The sequence below is a fragment of the Schistocerca piceifrons genome, chromosome 7 (genome assembly GCF_021461385.2).
Source record: "Schistocerca piceifrons isolate TAMUIC-IGC-003096 chromosome 7, iqSchPice1.1, whole genome shotgun sequence".
Classification (NCBI taxonomy): Eukaryota; Metazoa; Arthropoda; class Insecta; order Orthoptera; family Acrididae; genus Schistocerca; species Schistocerca piceifrons.
The window spans coordinates 536,337,393-536,355,235 of record NC_060144.1 but is presented as its reverse complement, the minus strand read 5'-3'; the positions used below and the strand labels follow the sequence as shown (position 1 = coordinate 536,355,235).

At 43.9% G+C, this 17,843-nt stretch overlaps 1 protein-coding gene across 1 annotated transcript in view; it reads left to right on the top strand.

The window, feature by feature from the left end:
* Window positions 1-525: 525 nt before the first annotated feature.
* LOC124805327 overlaps window positions 526-17,843 on the top strand; it is a 49,182-nt gene continuing 31,864 nt past the window's right edge. Inside the window, exon 1 of the mRNA XM_047265848.1 lies at window positions 526-637. The gene's annotated coding sequence lies outside the window, so the exon portion shown is untranslated. The remainder of the gene's footprint in view (window positions 638-17,843) is intronic.

The window sequence follows — 17,843 nt, the reverse complement described above, 5'->3', positions numbered from 1 at the left end:
ATGAGTCTCTTCATTACTATGTTGTGAATGCTTTTACGTCTGCTAGTGGATACTCCTTACAGTCCAACATCTCATTTTATAATCTCCTCCTCACCATGATGTAATCCAGCTGGTATCTTCCCGTCTCTCGACCATTTCCAGGTATGACGCCATTTACTGTGACTTTAGAAAAGTGTGATTGCTTTTACTTGTTGAGATTTGTTGCAGACATCGATTAGTCCTTCCCCTTTTTCTTTTCTACTAGACAGCCCACATCGTATCGCAGCTCTTTCTCTTTCCCTGCAAGAGTTTTCAAGCCACGATGATCATCAGATTTAAATCTCCCTTAATAAACAGTAAATTAATTTAGTCTTTGTTTTTCTTTCCTCACGTGCTTCTGCAAAGAAGTGAGCTATACGTGTGCATGTTACCGTGTAGACTAGTGGTTAGAAAATTAATCGTAGGTTTTGGTTATTGCGTAAGGCTTGTGAATATCCTTGTGCAGAGCGGCTTCCAAGTGTAAATTTTCCCGCCGCCAGACCGCCACGTCACCCGTCGCGTGACTCAGTTGAATAAGTGACCGTAGACTACTCAATGTAGCGGCAGCCGCCGAGCCGAGAGGACGCACAGCAGAGCAGCAGCACTTGTCTGATAAACAGTAAATAATTCAGTTTCTGTTTTTTTTCACGTTCTTCTTCAAAGAAGTGATCTACATGTGTGTGTTTTACTGTGTAGGCTAGCGGTTAGAAAATTAATGGTAATCAAAATATCCACGGGTGTACTGCCGGTCTACAGTGTCCAACGGGCACAATATTTCGGCGATCATACATGTCGCCATCATCAGGTGAACTGACCGACTGAGCTCCTGTGAACGTGCCGGCACGGAGATCCGTACGTTATGGCTGCTCAGGGGGAACTGGGCCGGCACGTTCACAGGAGCTCAGTCCGTCAGTTCACCTGATGATGGCGACGTGTATGATCGCCGAAATATTCTGCCCGTTGGACACTGTAGACCGGCAGTACACCCGTGGATATTTTGACTATCAAATACGCCGGGAGAAACTCAAGAATCACAAATTAATAGTAATTTTCTGTAAATCTTGTGAATATCTGTGTGTAAGGCGGCTTCCTAATGTAAATCTTCCCGTCGCCAGAAACTTCGTCACGCCACAAAGTTTCAATTTTGTGCTAGTAGACAGTATAGAGCTTACATCAGTGCATTCTAGTTTTAATATTTATCTCGTGTCGTAAATTTTCGGTAAACAGGATTTCTAATAACAGGTATCTGTAAATACATCAACTGCCGTAGAGAAACTTATTTCTGTTTAACAGCTTGCGGTCTCAGAGTACAGTGAGAAATCTGCACAGCAACTGTTAGTGTTACTTTACTCTACTTTGGTATATTTTGTAGACATTTCAAACTCACTAGCGCCACTTAAGACCTTATATCTATTTTATACACAGTACGATATGGCTAAGGACTGTGCTTGTTGTGAGCGAACACAAGGAGATTTGTCTGCTGTTCGAAAACAGCTGTAAGCTGCGTTGGTTACCATCGACAAGCTTGTAGTGAGTGCTCAAAGCTGATGTGAAGTCGGGGCGTCAGTGACGCGACCTGCGACACTCTTGGCGCCACTGGAATCCCCTGGTGACCCACATGTCGCTGCGGCTTCTGATAAGCAACATCAAACCAGTCCGTGGCAGACAGGGGTAGGTTCGCGTGTCACTGGACGGAAGGCGAAAGAAGGAGCAGGCCGTGCGGCTGGCCCCTATGTCTTAGCAATAGGCACGAAGTGCTACCCAGTGTTGATGATAACTCAGAGCCGGCACAGGATGCCTCTTCTGTTGGGCCAGCGGTCGATTTTCCTGTCCAGTCGGGACAAATACAGAGGGTAGGTATGCTTATCATTGGGAGCTCCAATGTTAGGCTGGTGATGGAGCCCCTCAGGGAGACAGCAGGCAAGGCGGGAAAGAATTCCAGTATGCATTCCATATGTTTGCCGGGACGGCTCATCTGTGATGTGGAGGAGGCCCTGCCCGCGGCTATCGACCGCACTGATTGCAACCGGCAGCATGTAGTGTGGCACATGTCGGCACGAATGACGCCTGCCGCTTGGGTTCTGAGGCCATCCTCGGCTCGTTTCGGCGGCTGGCCGATTTGGTGAAGGCAACTAGCAACACACGCGGGGTGCAGGCTAATTTTTCTATCTGTAGCATCGTACCCAGGGTTGATCGCGGTCCTCTGGTCTGGAGCAGAGTGGAAGCTCTACGCCAGATGCTCAGATGACTCAGCGACGGTGTCGGAAGCTAATTTCTCGACCTCCAGCTATCGGTGCAGAACTGTAGGGTTCCCCTCAATAGGTCAGGCGCGCACTACATGCAGGGAGCGGCTACTAGGGTATCGCAGTACGTGTGGCGTGCACATGGGGCTTTTTTAGGTTAGAGAACCCCTCCCTTCGGAGCAAAGACGATTTTCCTGTTTAATCAGTCACAGTGATATCAGAGAATCTTATTCCGCGCAGATCATAGATAGAAAAGATTAGTATGATTTTAGTAAACTGCAGGAGAATCCAGGGAAAGGTCACAGAATCAGTACCGCTTACTGAAAATTATAATGCACAGGTAGTTGGTTGGTTGGTTGGTTTGGGGAAGGAGACCAGACAGCGTGGTCATCGGTCTCACCGGATTAGGGAAGGAAGTCGGCCGTGCCCTTTCAGAGGAACCATCCCGGCATTTGCCTGGAGTGATTTAGGGAAATCACGGAAAACCTAAATCAGGATGGCCGGACGCGGGATTGAACCGCCGTCCTCCCGAATGCGAGTCCAGTGTCTAACCACTGCATGCACAGGTAGTATTGGGAATAGAAAGCTGGTTGAAACCAGTCGTCATTGACAACGAAATCCTAAGGTCAGATTGGAATCTTTATCGTGAGGATAGGTTTGTCGCTAATCATGGCGGCTTGTTTATTGCAGTAAAAAAATTCGACAAAATCTAGCGGGGTTATCACGGATTTCGAACATTAATTAATCTGGATAAAAGTGAGTATCAAAGAACCGCCAAAAATGGTGATGGGATGCTTCTACAGACCACCTGGGTCAGTATCTGCAGAATATCATTAGTAACTTTCCCGATCGTGCCGTTGTAAGAGGGGGTAACTTCAACTTACCAGGTTGGGAGTGTTATGCCATCAAAACTGGTGCCAGATACAGGTATTCGTGTAGCATTGTCTTAGATGTCTTGTCCGAAAATTAACTTGAGCGGATAGTTAGAGAAACAACTCGAGACGGTAACTCCTGGCAACAAACAGATGTTAACTTATCGAATCAGTTAACGTAGAGAAAGGTATCAGTAATCATAAGGCGGTGACAGCATTTGTAGCGGCGGGTCCTACAAGGAATGTTAAGAAAGGCAGGAAGATATATTTGCTCAGCAAGGGTGACAAGATACAAATTTCAGAAGACCTCAGCAGTCAGCATCAAATGTTCGTAAATGAGCACGAAGAAGAAATGGAAAAAATTCAAACGCATCGTTCAACTATGTTCGGATTAAGGTTTTAAGGGATGGGAAAGATCCACCACGGCTTAATAGACATGTTAGGAAAGTGCTACGTAAACAAAGAGCACTTCATCTCAGATTCAAGCTGACAAACAAAAGCTGAACGAAGAGAAAACGAGCGTAAGGAGATCAATGAGAAAGCATTCAATGATTTTCAAAATTAGAAGTTGTCAACCGACCTGAGTTAAAACCCTAGAGATTTTGGTCGTATGTAAAATCAGTAAGTGGGTCAAATTCTCTCAGCCACCACACCGGCACCAAAACGAAAGATAACAGACAGTTGGCCGAAATACTGAATTCGGTCTTCCGAAGATGTTTCACCGCGGAAGATCGTAAAACTGTCCCTCCTTTCAATCGTCGTGCGAACGTCTAATTGGCAGATAATGAGATAACTGATCGTGGAATTGAGAAGCAACTACAATAGCTTAGTAGTGGAAAGGCGTCAGGAGCAGATGAGATAGGTGTAAGATTCTGTCCCGGCGCAACGAAAAGCTCCGTCAACGATGATCAAGAACGATACAGCAGAGACGGCTGTGAGACCACGTCAGCCAATAGCACGCTGACTAGGGCGTCACCACCACAGGAGCGCCACCTACACGAAGAGAATAAAAGCGACGCGCAGCCTAGCTGCGGCCGCACCGATACAGCCGGACTAGAACAGAGCACTAGAAAAGTCGACTTGTGATCCATACTCAATGCTTGCATTCACATTGTATATTGTGAAGGACTTTGACTATCTTCATGTCACCAATTGCTTGAGACAACTCGTTGTAAATACAAACTCAATTACTGTAATAAACTACACTAATATGAGTGTGCTTGTATGTTCTCTAGCTATCCCAGTATAAAGTTCCTAGGCACACTATAACAGATGAGTGGGTAGGATCCCACAGATTGTATATTATGCGAAAGAACTTGCTCCCCTTCTAGCAGCAATATATCGTAGATCGCTTGAGCAACGAAAGGTGCCTCATGACTGGAAAAAAGCGCAGTCCATTTCCGTTTTTAACAAAGGCCGTAGGACAGATCCACCCAATTATAGACTTACATCGTTGACGTCAATCTGTTGTACAATTATGGAACATGTTCTATGCTCAAGAATTATTACGTTTTTTGGGAAAACGAACATTTTCTCTATTAAAATCAACATGGACTCCACAAGCAGAGATCCTGCGTAACTCAGCCCGCTCTGTTCCTCCACGAGATCCACAGCGCAGTCGACAAGGGCGCTGAGGTTGATGCCGTGTTCCTTGATTCCCGTAAGGCATTTGACACCGTCCCGCATTCACCGTTTAATGAAAAAAAATACAAGCTTACGGAGTATCGGAGCAGACTTGCGATTCGATTCAACACTTTCATGCAGATAGAACTAAACATGACGCTCTTAACGGAACAAAATCCACAGATGTAAAGTAATATCCGGAGCACCAGTGGGAAGTGTGATCGGACCGTTGCTGTTCACTTGTATATATAAACGATCTAGCAGAAGGCGTCGGATGCTCTTTAAGTATATTCTCAGATGATGCAGTTGTTTATAACAACGTAGCAACGCCAGAAGATTGTAAGAACGACCTTCAGCCAATTAGTGATTGGCGCAGGCTTTGACAATTGACCCTGAACGTAAATAAATGTAACACATTGCGCATACATAGGGAAAAAAGTTCACTACTGTACAGGTACACTGTTGATGACAAACAGCTGCAGACACCGTCTGCCCTAAAATATGTAGGCGTAACTATATAGAGCGACCTTAAGTGGAATACCACATAAAACTGGCGGTGGAAAATGCAGAGCCCAGACTCAGATTCACCGGAAGAATCTTAACGAAATGTAAATCATCCACGAAAAAATTGGCTTATAAGGTCCTTGTTCGCCCGATTCTTGAGTATTGTTTATCTATCTGGGATCCCTATCAGGTTCAGATGGTTCAAATGGCTCTGAGCACTATGCGACTTAACTTCTGAGGTCATCAGTCCCCTAGAACTTAGAACTACTTAAACCTGACTAACCTAAGAACATCACAGGATTCGAACCTGCGACCGTAGCGGCCGCTCGGTTCCAGACTGTAGCACCCAGAACGGCACGGCCCCTATCAGGTAGGAGATAGAGAAGATATAACGAAGAGCGGCGCATTTCGCCACGGGATCGTTTATCTGGCAAAAGAGCGTTACGGATATCCTAAACAAAGTCCACTGGCAGACGGTACAAGAGAGGTGTTGTGCATCACGGAGACAGTTTCTATTGAAATTTCTGGACAGCACTTTTCAGGAGGAGTCGGACAACATATTTCTTCCCCCCACATACAACTCGCATATTGAATAGGAGGAGGAAATTTGAGAAATTAGAGTCAATACTGAGGTTTACCGATAGTCATTCTTCCCATGTACTATTCGCGAGTCGAACAGGGTAGGAGGGATGAAATAGTGGTACCGAAAGTATCCTTCGGCACACGCCATTAGGTGGCTTGCGGAGTATGGTGTATATGGCCTTGGTATGTTGAATCACTTGAGAATAATCCACAATAACTTATTCTCTGGCCTGCTCTGCTATTCGTAACAAATCCTACTCATACGAGTATAGCACCATTTTCTTCTGATGTTGATATTATCCTATATGACCCTCACCAGAAATCCTTACGATCTTCCCATTTCACTTCAGTGTCTCCTGCTATACATTGAGCTTTTCCTCATTTTCTTAGGTATTCTAGCTTTCCTACCGTATTCAAGTGTCTGGCAGTCCAATAACCGTCCGTTAGCGACCTTTGGCGGTTTTCCAATCATTTTTGTATGGTCTCCTCCCACGTGGCAGTCCAGTCCGGGAATACCGACGGCGGAACTAATCCCAAATCTTTTGCCACTAGAGACCATCATAACACTTTTAAGTTACAAGTCACATTTCCTGTTGACACACAATGTATGTCTTTAATGCAGTGCTTTTCATCGCCTTCTGTATCCTCACGTTCTTGACCATTTTTGCTGTTTTTTTTTTCCTTTTAGGAGCAGTCTCCTGCTGCAAAGCTTAAGAAGGAGCCCGTTATCTCTATCCACTCCTACGGCCCTTTCGGTAAAATATTCGTCAGAATGAGAATATAGCCTGTAAGAGAATTCTTCGGTCGCCATTGCTGATGATTTTCATTCAGATTCTTAGCAGTGCTGGGCTCTAATCTGGGACCCCAACTTTGACTAGTACTCAAAGATTGTGCTCCAAAAATCACGGCGAACCCTGCATATATCTAACATACTGAATTAAATTGTTGGAAACACCAGTAGTCTGAGATTTTAAGAAATTATTTAATGAAGTCTGTTACCGTTAAAGCAAAAGTGAGCCTCATACTTCGTACATTCAGCCACACCTCTTAATAACAACAGTTTTAATGGAAGAAGGGTAGCAGCAATGCCTTAGTTCACGATTTCCTCTTAGATAATGAGGAAAGGCCAATTCTGGGGACAGTACGGCAGACTGATCTTAGTTGGAAGTCACTGAGTTTGAGTAATTTACTTGCCTTTCTGCACCTGTTGACGGATCAGTGATGCGGAACCCCGTCTTTGTATATCATCTCACCGAGTCACTTACAACGAGAATTGCAGTTTAATGTGGACTCCGAATCAAAATACATTTCGAGTTTTTCTCTTACGCAAAGCATTACCACATCAGAAGTCGTTCTATTAATGGAAAGTACCATAGGGTGAACCGCCGTTCGCCCACTGGTCGATCATACCATAGCTGTTGAATAAGAATTTCTAGAACAGTAGCAAGTAGACTGATGGCGCGCCGTCAACGTTCTCTCTGTGTAGCATAGTGAAATATATCACTACAAAGACCGAACCTACAATGCCCGCGCCGCTAGAAGATGTCCTTTTTGTCGGTTCTTGAGTACTAGCACGTTAAAAACACTTTTATGTCCTCCACATTTGCTGAAAGGAACGGTGGAATATAGTAAGAACTATCAAATTATGTTGTCTTATGAATAAAGTTCTTCACCAATCGAGAACGCTTTCCCATGCTACCAATGGAGGTGGCACAGTGGATAGCACACTTGTCTCGTTTTCTGAAGGACGGCAGGTCAGTTCCGGGTCAGGGATTTCCTTCACTCGGTCGGGGACAATGTCGAGATTGTTCCTTGGAATGGGAACAGCTGATTTCCCCGTACTTGAAACACTCCAAGCTCGTGCTTCGAATTTATTTACGTGTCGGCGATACGTTAAACCCTAATCTTAATCTTTCTTTCCTTTTTTTAAGTAGATACTCCAGGTGTATGTCTGAAGTAGTCTGATGGAAATTTAGCGGCGTAGTGTGCATTGACTGCTACGGATAGGTGGAAGAGCCTTTCTTCGGGTTTGTTCGCATGGGGCTCGGCTGTCCTATCTGTTACGGGATACAGGAGGCCGTCGGCAGAGTAAGTTGGCTACAGGAAGGCAGACAAGCGCTAGCAAAAACTCTTTACTGTTCCAACAAACTTACATCAGCTACAGGTATGAGAAATCGTCATGTGGCCCTGTCTGGCGTCGATGCATGGACCGCGGCGTGAGGGCCGTACTAGGCCACCTCTTTATGGCGTCGAGCCTGATGACTAAATCCATATTCTTACAATATTTAACGACTCACTTGGTGGGAATATGAGTTTCTGTAGACTTCTAGTCCAGAACCTCAACCACTGATCCTCTTTGTGTGGTGTGTTATCAACACACAACAATAAAAATTTTGCATGACCACGGTTCCGAGAGTTCCGGAACATGTACAAAAAACTGGAATAGACATCAACATAAACATAATTTCCACCCTTTTATTCTCATGAAAACCAAACATTGCATGTTGTAACACCATACAGCGAGACCTTCAGAGGTAGTGGTCCAGATTTCTGTACATACCGGTACCTCATTATCAACTAGCACGTCCTTTTGCATTGATGAATGCCTGTATTCGTAGTGGCATACTATCCACAAGTTCTTCAAGACACTGCCGGACCCGATTGTCCCACTCCTCAACGGCGATTCGGCGTAGATCCCTCGGAGTGGTTCGTAGGTCACGTCGTTCAAAAGCAGTAATTTTCAATCTATATCAGGCATGTTCGATAGGGTTCATGTCTGGAGAACGTGTTGGCCACTCTAGTCGAGCGATGTCGTTTACCTGAAGGAAGTCATGCACAAGATGTGCACGATGGAGGACGAGTTGTCGTCCATGAAGACGAATGCCTATCCTGTATGCTGCCGATATCGGTCGGAGGATGGCATTGACGCGTCGTACAGCCGTTGTGGCGCCATCCATGACCACCAGCGTCGTACGTCGGCCCCACATAACGCCACCCCAAAACAGCAGCGAACTTCCACCTTGCTGCACTCGCTGGACAGCAAGGCGTTCAGACTGACTAGGTTGCCTCCAAACACGTCTCCGACGATGGTCTTGTTGAAGGCATATGCGACACCCATCGGTGAAGAGAACTTGATGCCAATCCTGAGCGGTCCATTCGGCATGTTGTTGGGAGCATCTGCACCGCGCTGTATGGTGTCGTGGTTGCAAAGATAGGCCTTGCCATGAACGTCGGAAGTCATGCAGCCTATCGCGCACAGTTTGAGTCGTAACACGACGTACTGTGGCTGCACGAAAAGAATTATTTAAACATGGTGGCGTTGCTGTCAGGGTTCCTCCGACCCATAGTCCGTAAGTAGCGGTCATCCACTGCAGTAGTAGACCTTGGGCGGCCTGAGCGAGGCATCTAATCGACAGTTCCTGTCTCTCTGTGTCTCCTCCGTGTCCGAAGAACATCGCTTTGGTTCACTCCGACACGCTTGGACAGTTTCCTTGTTGAGAGCCCTTCCTGGTACAAAGTAACAATGCGGACGCGATAGAGCCGCGGTATTGACCGTCTAGGCATGGTTCAACTACAGACAACAAGAGCCATGTACCTCCTTTCTGGTGGAATGACTGGAACTGATCGGCTGTCGGACCCCTCCGTCTAATAGTTGCTGCTCATGCATGGTTGTTTACATCTTTTGGCCGGTTTAGTGACATATCTGAACAGTCAAAGGGACTGTGTGATACAGTATTCAGGAGTTCTTGGAACCGGGGTTATGCAAATTTTTTGTTGTTGTGTGTAAACTACAGACGAAAGTATATGCAGTAACCGTGATGGAACATTAACCTTCACTACTTAAAAATCGACATCTTGTGCACTATCTATAGAAATCAGTTTCTCATCAGGTTTAGTTTCTTACACCTTTCTGTGTGCCAAATAATATCATTGCATTTGCAAATTGATGATTGTATGTTTGTATCAGTATGCTCTAGTATTCTGGTGAAACAGATAGCTATATTCATCGAGACATTTGCACTCATGTTACTTCAAGCAAAACGTCAGCAGTTTTTTAGAAGTTCTCTGATACAAAGAAAACCAGCGCGCCGATTTATGAACATGTCTTTGTATTCACCAGTTGTTAAGAGACGTTCCCGCTGGAATAAAGGACGGCTCTAAATGTCGTTGGGATGTAGAAAACCACCTCGTCTTATCTACACTGCCGGGATGTTTGTGGAAAGGCATTCGGTCTCCATCTGCTATCATTAAGGCGAGAAGCTTTCCACATTCTCTCACGTTACGGTCACGAACAGCTGTACTTAAAGCAGTTTCCCTACATGGGTCATTTATGCCATAACTTACGCTACTGCCTGCACTATTATGTACTTGCCTCTCTTGTCACCTTCCAGCCAACAATACAGGTACAGTTTTAATAGGTGCGTTGTTTTTTTCTGGAATAGGTTCTACGCTCGGTAAGATCCGCAGTGGTGTCTAGATCTAACAAGCTCACTACTGACTGTCTGTTTAATGTATTATTTCCACACCTTTATCTTTTTATGGTGTGTTTCGCATGTACAGAATCATGTGATTAAAAATTGGTAACTTGTTTGTATGCTGTGGACGTCAGTAACATGTTAATCGAAAAAGGCTGATAGCATGCGCGATGTGGAAGCAGGCGCGTATTACAATAGACGTTTAGCACCATTTTATTGTCTTGGAAGACAAAACATAATTTTGAGTAATGCATGAGAGGCTGAAAGTAAATTCACAGTCCGGTACTATTCACAATTACTATGAAACTATAACCATGAACATGAATCATAGCAATGTAACGTTACTAAAACACGAAAAGATTACTCGATCGTAAACTGAATCGTAAACCCGTAATCAAGTAACAAATGCTTAAAATAATGGTAAAATGTAGAGCGAAAAATTGCATCATGTTGATTAGATAGAACGTATTCAATGTTTCTAATTGGATTACAGCTATACATAAACTGGACAGCAAGAGATTTAAATATGAAATATTACTTACATTTCATAATGAAGCAAACCATAATGAAAACTGTAATATAATGAATTTGAACTTTTGAAACCTAAGTAACTCGTCTGAAACTAACTAGGTTAACATTTTATCTACAGAGGATGAAGGACATAATTAAAATTGAAATTTTTCTGATACATCTATGTAATCGTTATTTTCACAGCAAAATAATTGTTACGTCGAGAATAGGTTATCAAAAAGTCTCCGTTTGAAGATATTGGTGCAGCGCATAAGCAACGTAGCGCGATGCCGTTGCGGGTATATAAACACCGACATAAAGGCAAGGGATTAGTGCGGCGTTCTTGGCCTTCCGATAAACGTGTAGTAAACGCTGAAAGACGGACTATGGCGACATTATTACCAAATGCGTCCAAACAGAACCAACGTGATGCTATTCCTTCCTTGGCTTCGAAGGATTAACACAGGTAGAGATCGGATGGAAAATGGAGAATGTGTATGGGACAGCATGCCTGTCGAAGAACCAGTGTTGCGGAATGGACCTCCAAGTTCCCTGTCGGTCGCGCTTCGACACGAGACGGCGGTCGGTCTGGGAGACAAGAAGGTACGAAGAAGGTGGGCCGGATCAGGTGGGAGACACTATACCACAAACCGTATAGTCCTGATCTTTTCCAACGCGATTATCACACCTTCGGTCCCTAAAAAGAGGCCTTGAAAGGTCGACCATCCCTGTCGTAGAAGAATGTGCAGCAGGCAGTTACGGACTTCCTCACGCAGCAGGGCGCAGTGTTTTTACCAAATGAGTATATTCAGTCTGGAGCATGGGTGTGATTATTTCCACAATGCTCGCGGCGATTTTTTCTGATTGGCTTACCGGAAACTTTTTGCTATTATGCTCTGTAAAGCTACTCTATAAACTGGATATAATACCTTCGGTCGAAGTCAACTGATATTTTGGTTAATTCCTCCAAACAAGTAAAAAAAAGTTATGAAAAAACATATCTTCTTTAGAACAAATTAAAATAGACAGTATGGTACATGTATCACTTGTTCAAACGGCTGCAACCCGTTTGAAACAGAGGGAACTAATACGCATTTTAACGTCCTCGTAACTCGACAGGGAGAACCGTCTCCCTACTTACTGCTGACATATAAATGGGTTCCGACGATTCGTGGCAGCCAGGGGTGGACCGGTAACTGTGAATCGCTAACGGTAAGATTTTTTATCTCGTAGTTGTGAGCTGACCGTTATTTCGTTGGCAACGCCATGTGAATATGAATCTCAATAAAAGGTTTTTTGGTATCATACTGCGATTGTTAAGCAAACTGACGATCATCGTGGCCAAGTGGGTCGACAGGTCTGTTTTGAAGTTGTTTTAATGTTTTATAATGAATCATCCTACCTAAAGGATATTATTCAAATAAATACTGGTCGTTGAAAACTACGAACTTATACAGGTATGAGTAAGTTCTCTGCGAGTAACTTCTTTCCCTGTGACATATCGTATTCAGTCATTAGAATGTCTCCAGATTCAAAGATTGTTTTAGTTTCTTCTTTAGACATCAAGTGCAGAACTGTTTCCAAACGTTTCTTTCCGATACTCTACCATAAGCTTCATTGTTTTAGGATTTACGGTCAGAAGTAGTTCTTGGTATTCTGCGAGTAGCTAGCCCTTCCAACTAGTGCAATAACTCTAATTTTGTTATTAAATATTGAAGCTGTTCCTTTAGTCATTTTAATTGGGATTTTATTTTATCGAGTGTACAAGAGAAACCCGATTTGTGTGCACTTACATTTATCTAAATCCGAGAGACAATGTTCAACAGATTTGAGAAACTATGACTGAGTTGTGTCTTGTAGCTTAGAGTTAAACTGTCAAAGAAAACGAGATTTTCCTTACTTAAACGTTAGGCGCCACGGAGTTAACGTATATCACTAAATAATAGTTATTCGTGGCATATCGTGCGTCGTTTTTCAATAACTTTACCTCTTCGTAGGCAGTCTTTTGAAAAATACGAAGTAATAAACTGTTACGTCACCGTAAGGTTTAAATAGGCACTTGCACAACTGATTTATGAAAGCTAGTAATGATCATAGATGCCTCACATATGAAGAAATTGTGATAGGGATACTTTCTTCTCTTGGTAGTATGAATTCAGGAGGCTACTTGAACCACTGCAGCACTAGCCCATACAGCAATCGACAGTGTTCTTACATCAATTGTAAACAGCTAACTTTTATGGTGTATAAAAGAAATTGCGCTTACGGTGTAACGTTGCAGCAAAACGACACTGTATGTGATATATCAATGGCCACAGTTTATTGCCATTTGGTGCCTCACACTCATCCACCGAAAGTATGTCAGAGCAAGGTGATGCCGTGATTAAGACGCTATACTTGCTTTCCAATGGAGTGGGCTTCAAATCCCTGATGATGATGATGTTTGGTTTGTGGGGCGCTCAACTGCGCGGTCTATAGCTCCCGTAGAAAGTTTCAATTTTTACACAGTCCAGTTTGTTTACACAGTCCAATCTAGCCACTGCCACGAATGATGATCGTGATCATGAAATGGTGAGGACAACACAAACACCCAGTCCCTGGCCAGAGACAATCCTCAACACTGCCAGACATCGAACCCGGGACCTTGTGATACAGAGGCAGTAACGCGTTCAAATCCCTGTCTATGTAATCTGTAAGTTCTGTAAGTAGCCGTCACTGTGAATTTCGAAAAGACAATTTTTCTCCTTGTCCAATCACAGCTATTGATCCCTCAATAACAGGCTCTTTGTTGAATGGAAACAACGATGTTCCTACATTCCTCCTTTTCGAACTTTTAGCACCAGTCAGGTATTCATCCAACTTTGTGGAGATGTTCAACATGTAAACAATATTACCAGCTGATCACCTGGCACTACCTGGTTATGTATTTATTCTGGTCTTGTATTTGTCCATCTTCCCCCTCCTTCTCTCTCAGTCTCCTCCTGCCCCCTCTTCCATTTTCTCCTCCCCATCTCCGTGTCCACTCCTTGCTCTCTGCCCATCTCCTCCTGCAGTTCTCTCTGTCCATTGGCTCCCCCCTTCTCTCTATTCATCTGCTCCTGCCTCCTCTCTCTATCTATCTGCTCCTCCATTCCCTTTCCCTCACTGCCCACCTACTTTTCCCCCTAATCCAGTTCCTTCCTCTCCCCTCAGTCTTCTTTTTCACCTCCATAATTCCATCCTGCTTCCCCTCTCATTATCCATCTCCTTCCTCAGTCCCTTCCCTGTGTCCATTAACTCGTCTCACCTCTCATGGCCAATCACATCATGCCTCCTCTCTCTCATCATCACCTATGTCTGTTCATCTCCTCCTCTCTCCACTCTCTGTCCATCTCCTCCTGTTCCCCTTGTCTGTCCATCTCTTCATCTAACTGTCTCCTTGCTCGTGCAGTCTCTCTCTGCCCACATCCTCTTCCTTCGGTCTCCGTCCTCTCCCTCACTTTCCTGCCTGTTGATTTTGTCCTCACCCTCTCTGCCCATCTCCCCCTACCCTACTGCATCTGTCCATCTCTTCCTACCCCTCTCTTTGTCCATCTTCTCCTGTTTCTGTCCACCTCCTCGTCTTTCATTCTCTATCAGTTTCCTTCTCTTCCCTTTCTGTCCATCCCTTCCTCCCCTCTCTACCCATGTCCTTCTACCCTCTGTGTCCAGCTCGTCCTTTCCCTCTCCATTTGCCCATCTTCGCATCCCCCTTCTCCCTTCACTTTATTGCTGTATCATATCCCCACAATATTTATTTCCAGATAGTAAGTTATATGTGCACCAAATTTTGTTGAAATTAAGCCAACAGCTTTTTACCCATCGTTTTGTCCTTGTATACACATGTCACATATATTTCATGTATGTTTAAGGTATTTCTTACGTATTTACGCGTGTATGTCACCTGTATCTGTAGCGAATTGCGTCCTGTACTTGCGTTTTCACATAGTTCAATGCTTATGATGTCATATCTTCTGACCTGTGTGTCATACAATGATATACGTTTGCAGGTACACCCAGTACTGTATGTGGATACTGGCTGAGAAATGTGTTGCTAACAGTCTTTCTGGTAAAGAAGTAATAAATTAAAATTCCATGCATGATGCGGCAGTTTTTCATGAATCTCTGTGTTTTTGACGACATATATCATGAACTACATGTCATTTTTGCAGGTACATTCTGTGTTATATATGAATAATGTCTGCAAAATGTGTTACAAAGCAGTAAAGAGATAATAAATTAAAGGTTAAGCCTGATGCAGCAGTATTACTGCAGGAACAGCGACAAAGTAGTAAGTGATGAGTGTTTTTTCTTTCATTACGTGAGATGCGTCAATGAAAAAAGTCTCTAAGGGTTTAACATAATGCTCTCATTCACAAATACTGGATGAATATAGAATGATTTCTGTTACACACTCGCCCCTACCCCTTCCAGGTGATAGGTGGTTCTTAGCGCCTCACTGTTGCTTTACAAACAGTAAGTGACGTGTGTACCACGTTTGGTTGAAATCGATCCTGTGGTTTAGCTGGAGGTGTAGAACATACATACATGCACAAGTCAACTTTTACAATATGCATGAATTCGGCTTGATTTTGAAAGGCAATCCTAGTGGGACTATATAAATGATTGATTGTGCTGGCATAATTTTATTGTTGTAACAACATTTATTTTCCTTCAAAACAGACATAAATTATGTTAAACAAGTTATTGATTGATTTTTCTTATACAACCGAGGTGGCCGATGGAAGTGGTTCACAGGCCTATTTGTACTTTTGGTGAAAACAAAAACTTGTGAAATTTTATTACTTGCGGCTCTGCACACAATGCCCAGTTTACAACTCCACTGTGTTGGCACATTTCTTCAGACCATATCCCTCCGCTCAGGCTACTGCTGGCGCCGCAGTAGGTATCACTGCATTGTTCTGCTGGAGACCTGTTTCAAAGAGGTGCTGCTGTGTCTGCCGTGTAAGGCTGTGGGCCTGTCCAGCAATATTTACTAAAGGGTAGGCTCGCCGCCGATTGCTTTCAACTCCCAACATGCCGTTTCTACAAGGTAAGAACCATAAAAATACCTCAACCTTTTAGCGCCCTAACAGGCTCCATCAGCATCTGCTCAAGCTGTTAACTTTCTAGAGTCTCGTTCAAGGTGCATCAAATTGTTATAAAATCTTTAATAATTTTCCATATGTGAAAAATAGATGAGAAAGTAACTTGTCCTTTTTCAATTTTATCTAGAACTGATTTCCATACTTAACATCACTAGGAGGTAGCACCCCCACAGGCTATAATACACTCTTGTATTCGTTGTGAGAACCAACCGCCTCCAAATGGCATCTAGGGAAATTCTTGACAAGACTGAAACATATACCACATCTGCTCAAACAGTCTGCTGGATGGAGGTCAGCATAATACAGCTTCTAGTCGCATCACAGACATATTGTAAGCTGGTCGAATCAAAGGACCGAGCCAGACAGACAAGGAAACTGCTAATTTCTCATGGCATTTCTAGCATGTACAGCAGTGCTGGGTGTAGCATTATACTGCTGGAATACAGAATTCAACATAGGATGTGACATTAGAATTTACCATTGCGATCATGCAGCATCCATTCTACAATGTTATCAAATCAGTCCTGTTGACGTATCCAGTAACCCCACACATGGTTCCATGAGTATAAGGCGTGTGGACCTACAGAAACACTACTTCCTTTGACCATTCACCAAGTCATCTACAGATAAGATGGTGTCGATATCACCATCACAAACAGAGGCGAGACAACGCAAAATGCCACTCTGGGGCTCAGTTACCCGTGGCTTTGCATAATGCTGGTCTCTGTTGTCTTAGGTATGGGACCAGCAGTAAATTTGCAACGGAAAATCGACATCTTCACCCAGATTCCATCAATTTTTTCCCCAAAGGTTCGTGGTGACACTCTGTCTGAAAACTCGTCCAGTATTTCGGTGGTTGTCGTCCATCTGCTCGTCAGAGCCAGTCGATCAGTCCTCTGAACTTGTGTGGTCCTTGTGGAAGGGCCCATGACACTCCGTATGCAGTCGTTACATTACAACCAGCTGTCTGTGTGATCTGGCAGTGGGATTCTCCCGTGACTCTCACGACTATGATTCTTTCTCAAAGTCCGGACGATGGTGACTAGCTGCACGACCACGATCTCTGAGCATGCTGTGTTGCGGTCTCCGCCTGGAGATTTCCAGTATCGTTAGACATATTCAGCAGCCATCCATGTAATCATTCTTCCTGTGTTGGAACGGCTTTTTTCTGTATTGAAAATAAGCTCGCATGAGGATGAAACTTAAATCAACGTTTCCCACAGGCAGTTGGGTGCTGCCGGGTCTAAGTGTTCCGCTTCTTTCAATGTATAATGAGTTAAAATGTACAAGATTTAGTAGTGTGAATGTTGGAGCCACTGCTGTCTTGTAATAAGGCTAGAGATTATTAATCGGTGGAGTGGTGTCAATTTCACCGTATCAAAGAATTCTATTACAATCTCCTTTACAATAATTGTTACATAAAATTATTTCTTCAGTCCGAAGGTTGCCCTGTAGTTGCCATTAGTCTTGTTCATATTTGTGGCGAAGGGGAAATTCAGACGTCAGCTACATGAGGGCACAGTGATAAAGCGAACATTTGTGTGGAACTCGGACTCGAACCCTGATTTCCCACATAGCGCGAGCATCGCCTCAACTGCCTAGGCTATCCGAGCACGCTTCCCTCCAAACCAAATTCCAAACTTTTTGCACAGTACTTTACTGTCCACCATTGTAATTCCTACCATCATTTAGCATTATCACCACAACATGGCGGACCTAGCGTGCATCCATACTGAAAATGTCATGAAATACCGTCAAAGGGTGTATATTACTATATGTGTGGTAATATGGTACTATTACATGATTCGGACATCTCCGAAAGAACAGACACGACACATAGAACAGAAATGCTCCTGTTGGCGTGCTGCACGGAGTGGCCGCGCGGTTTAA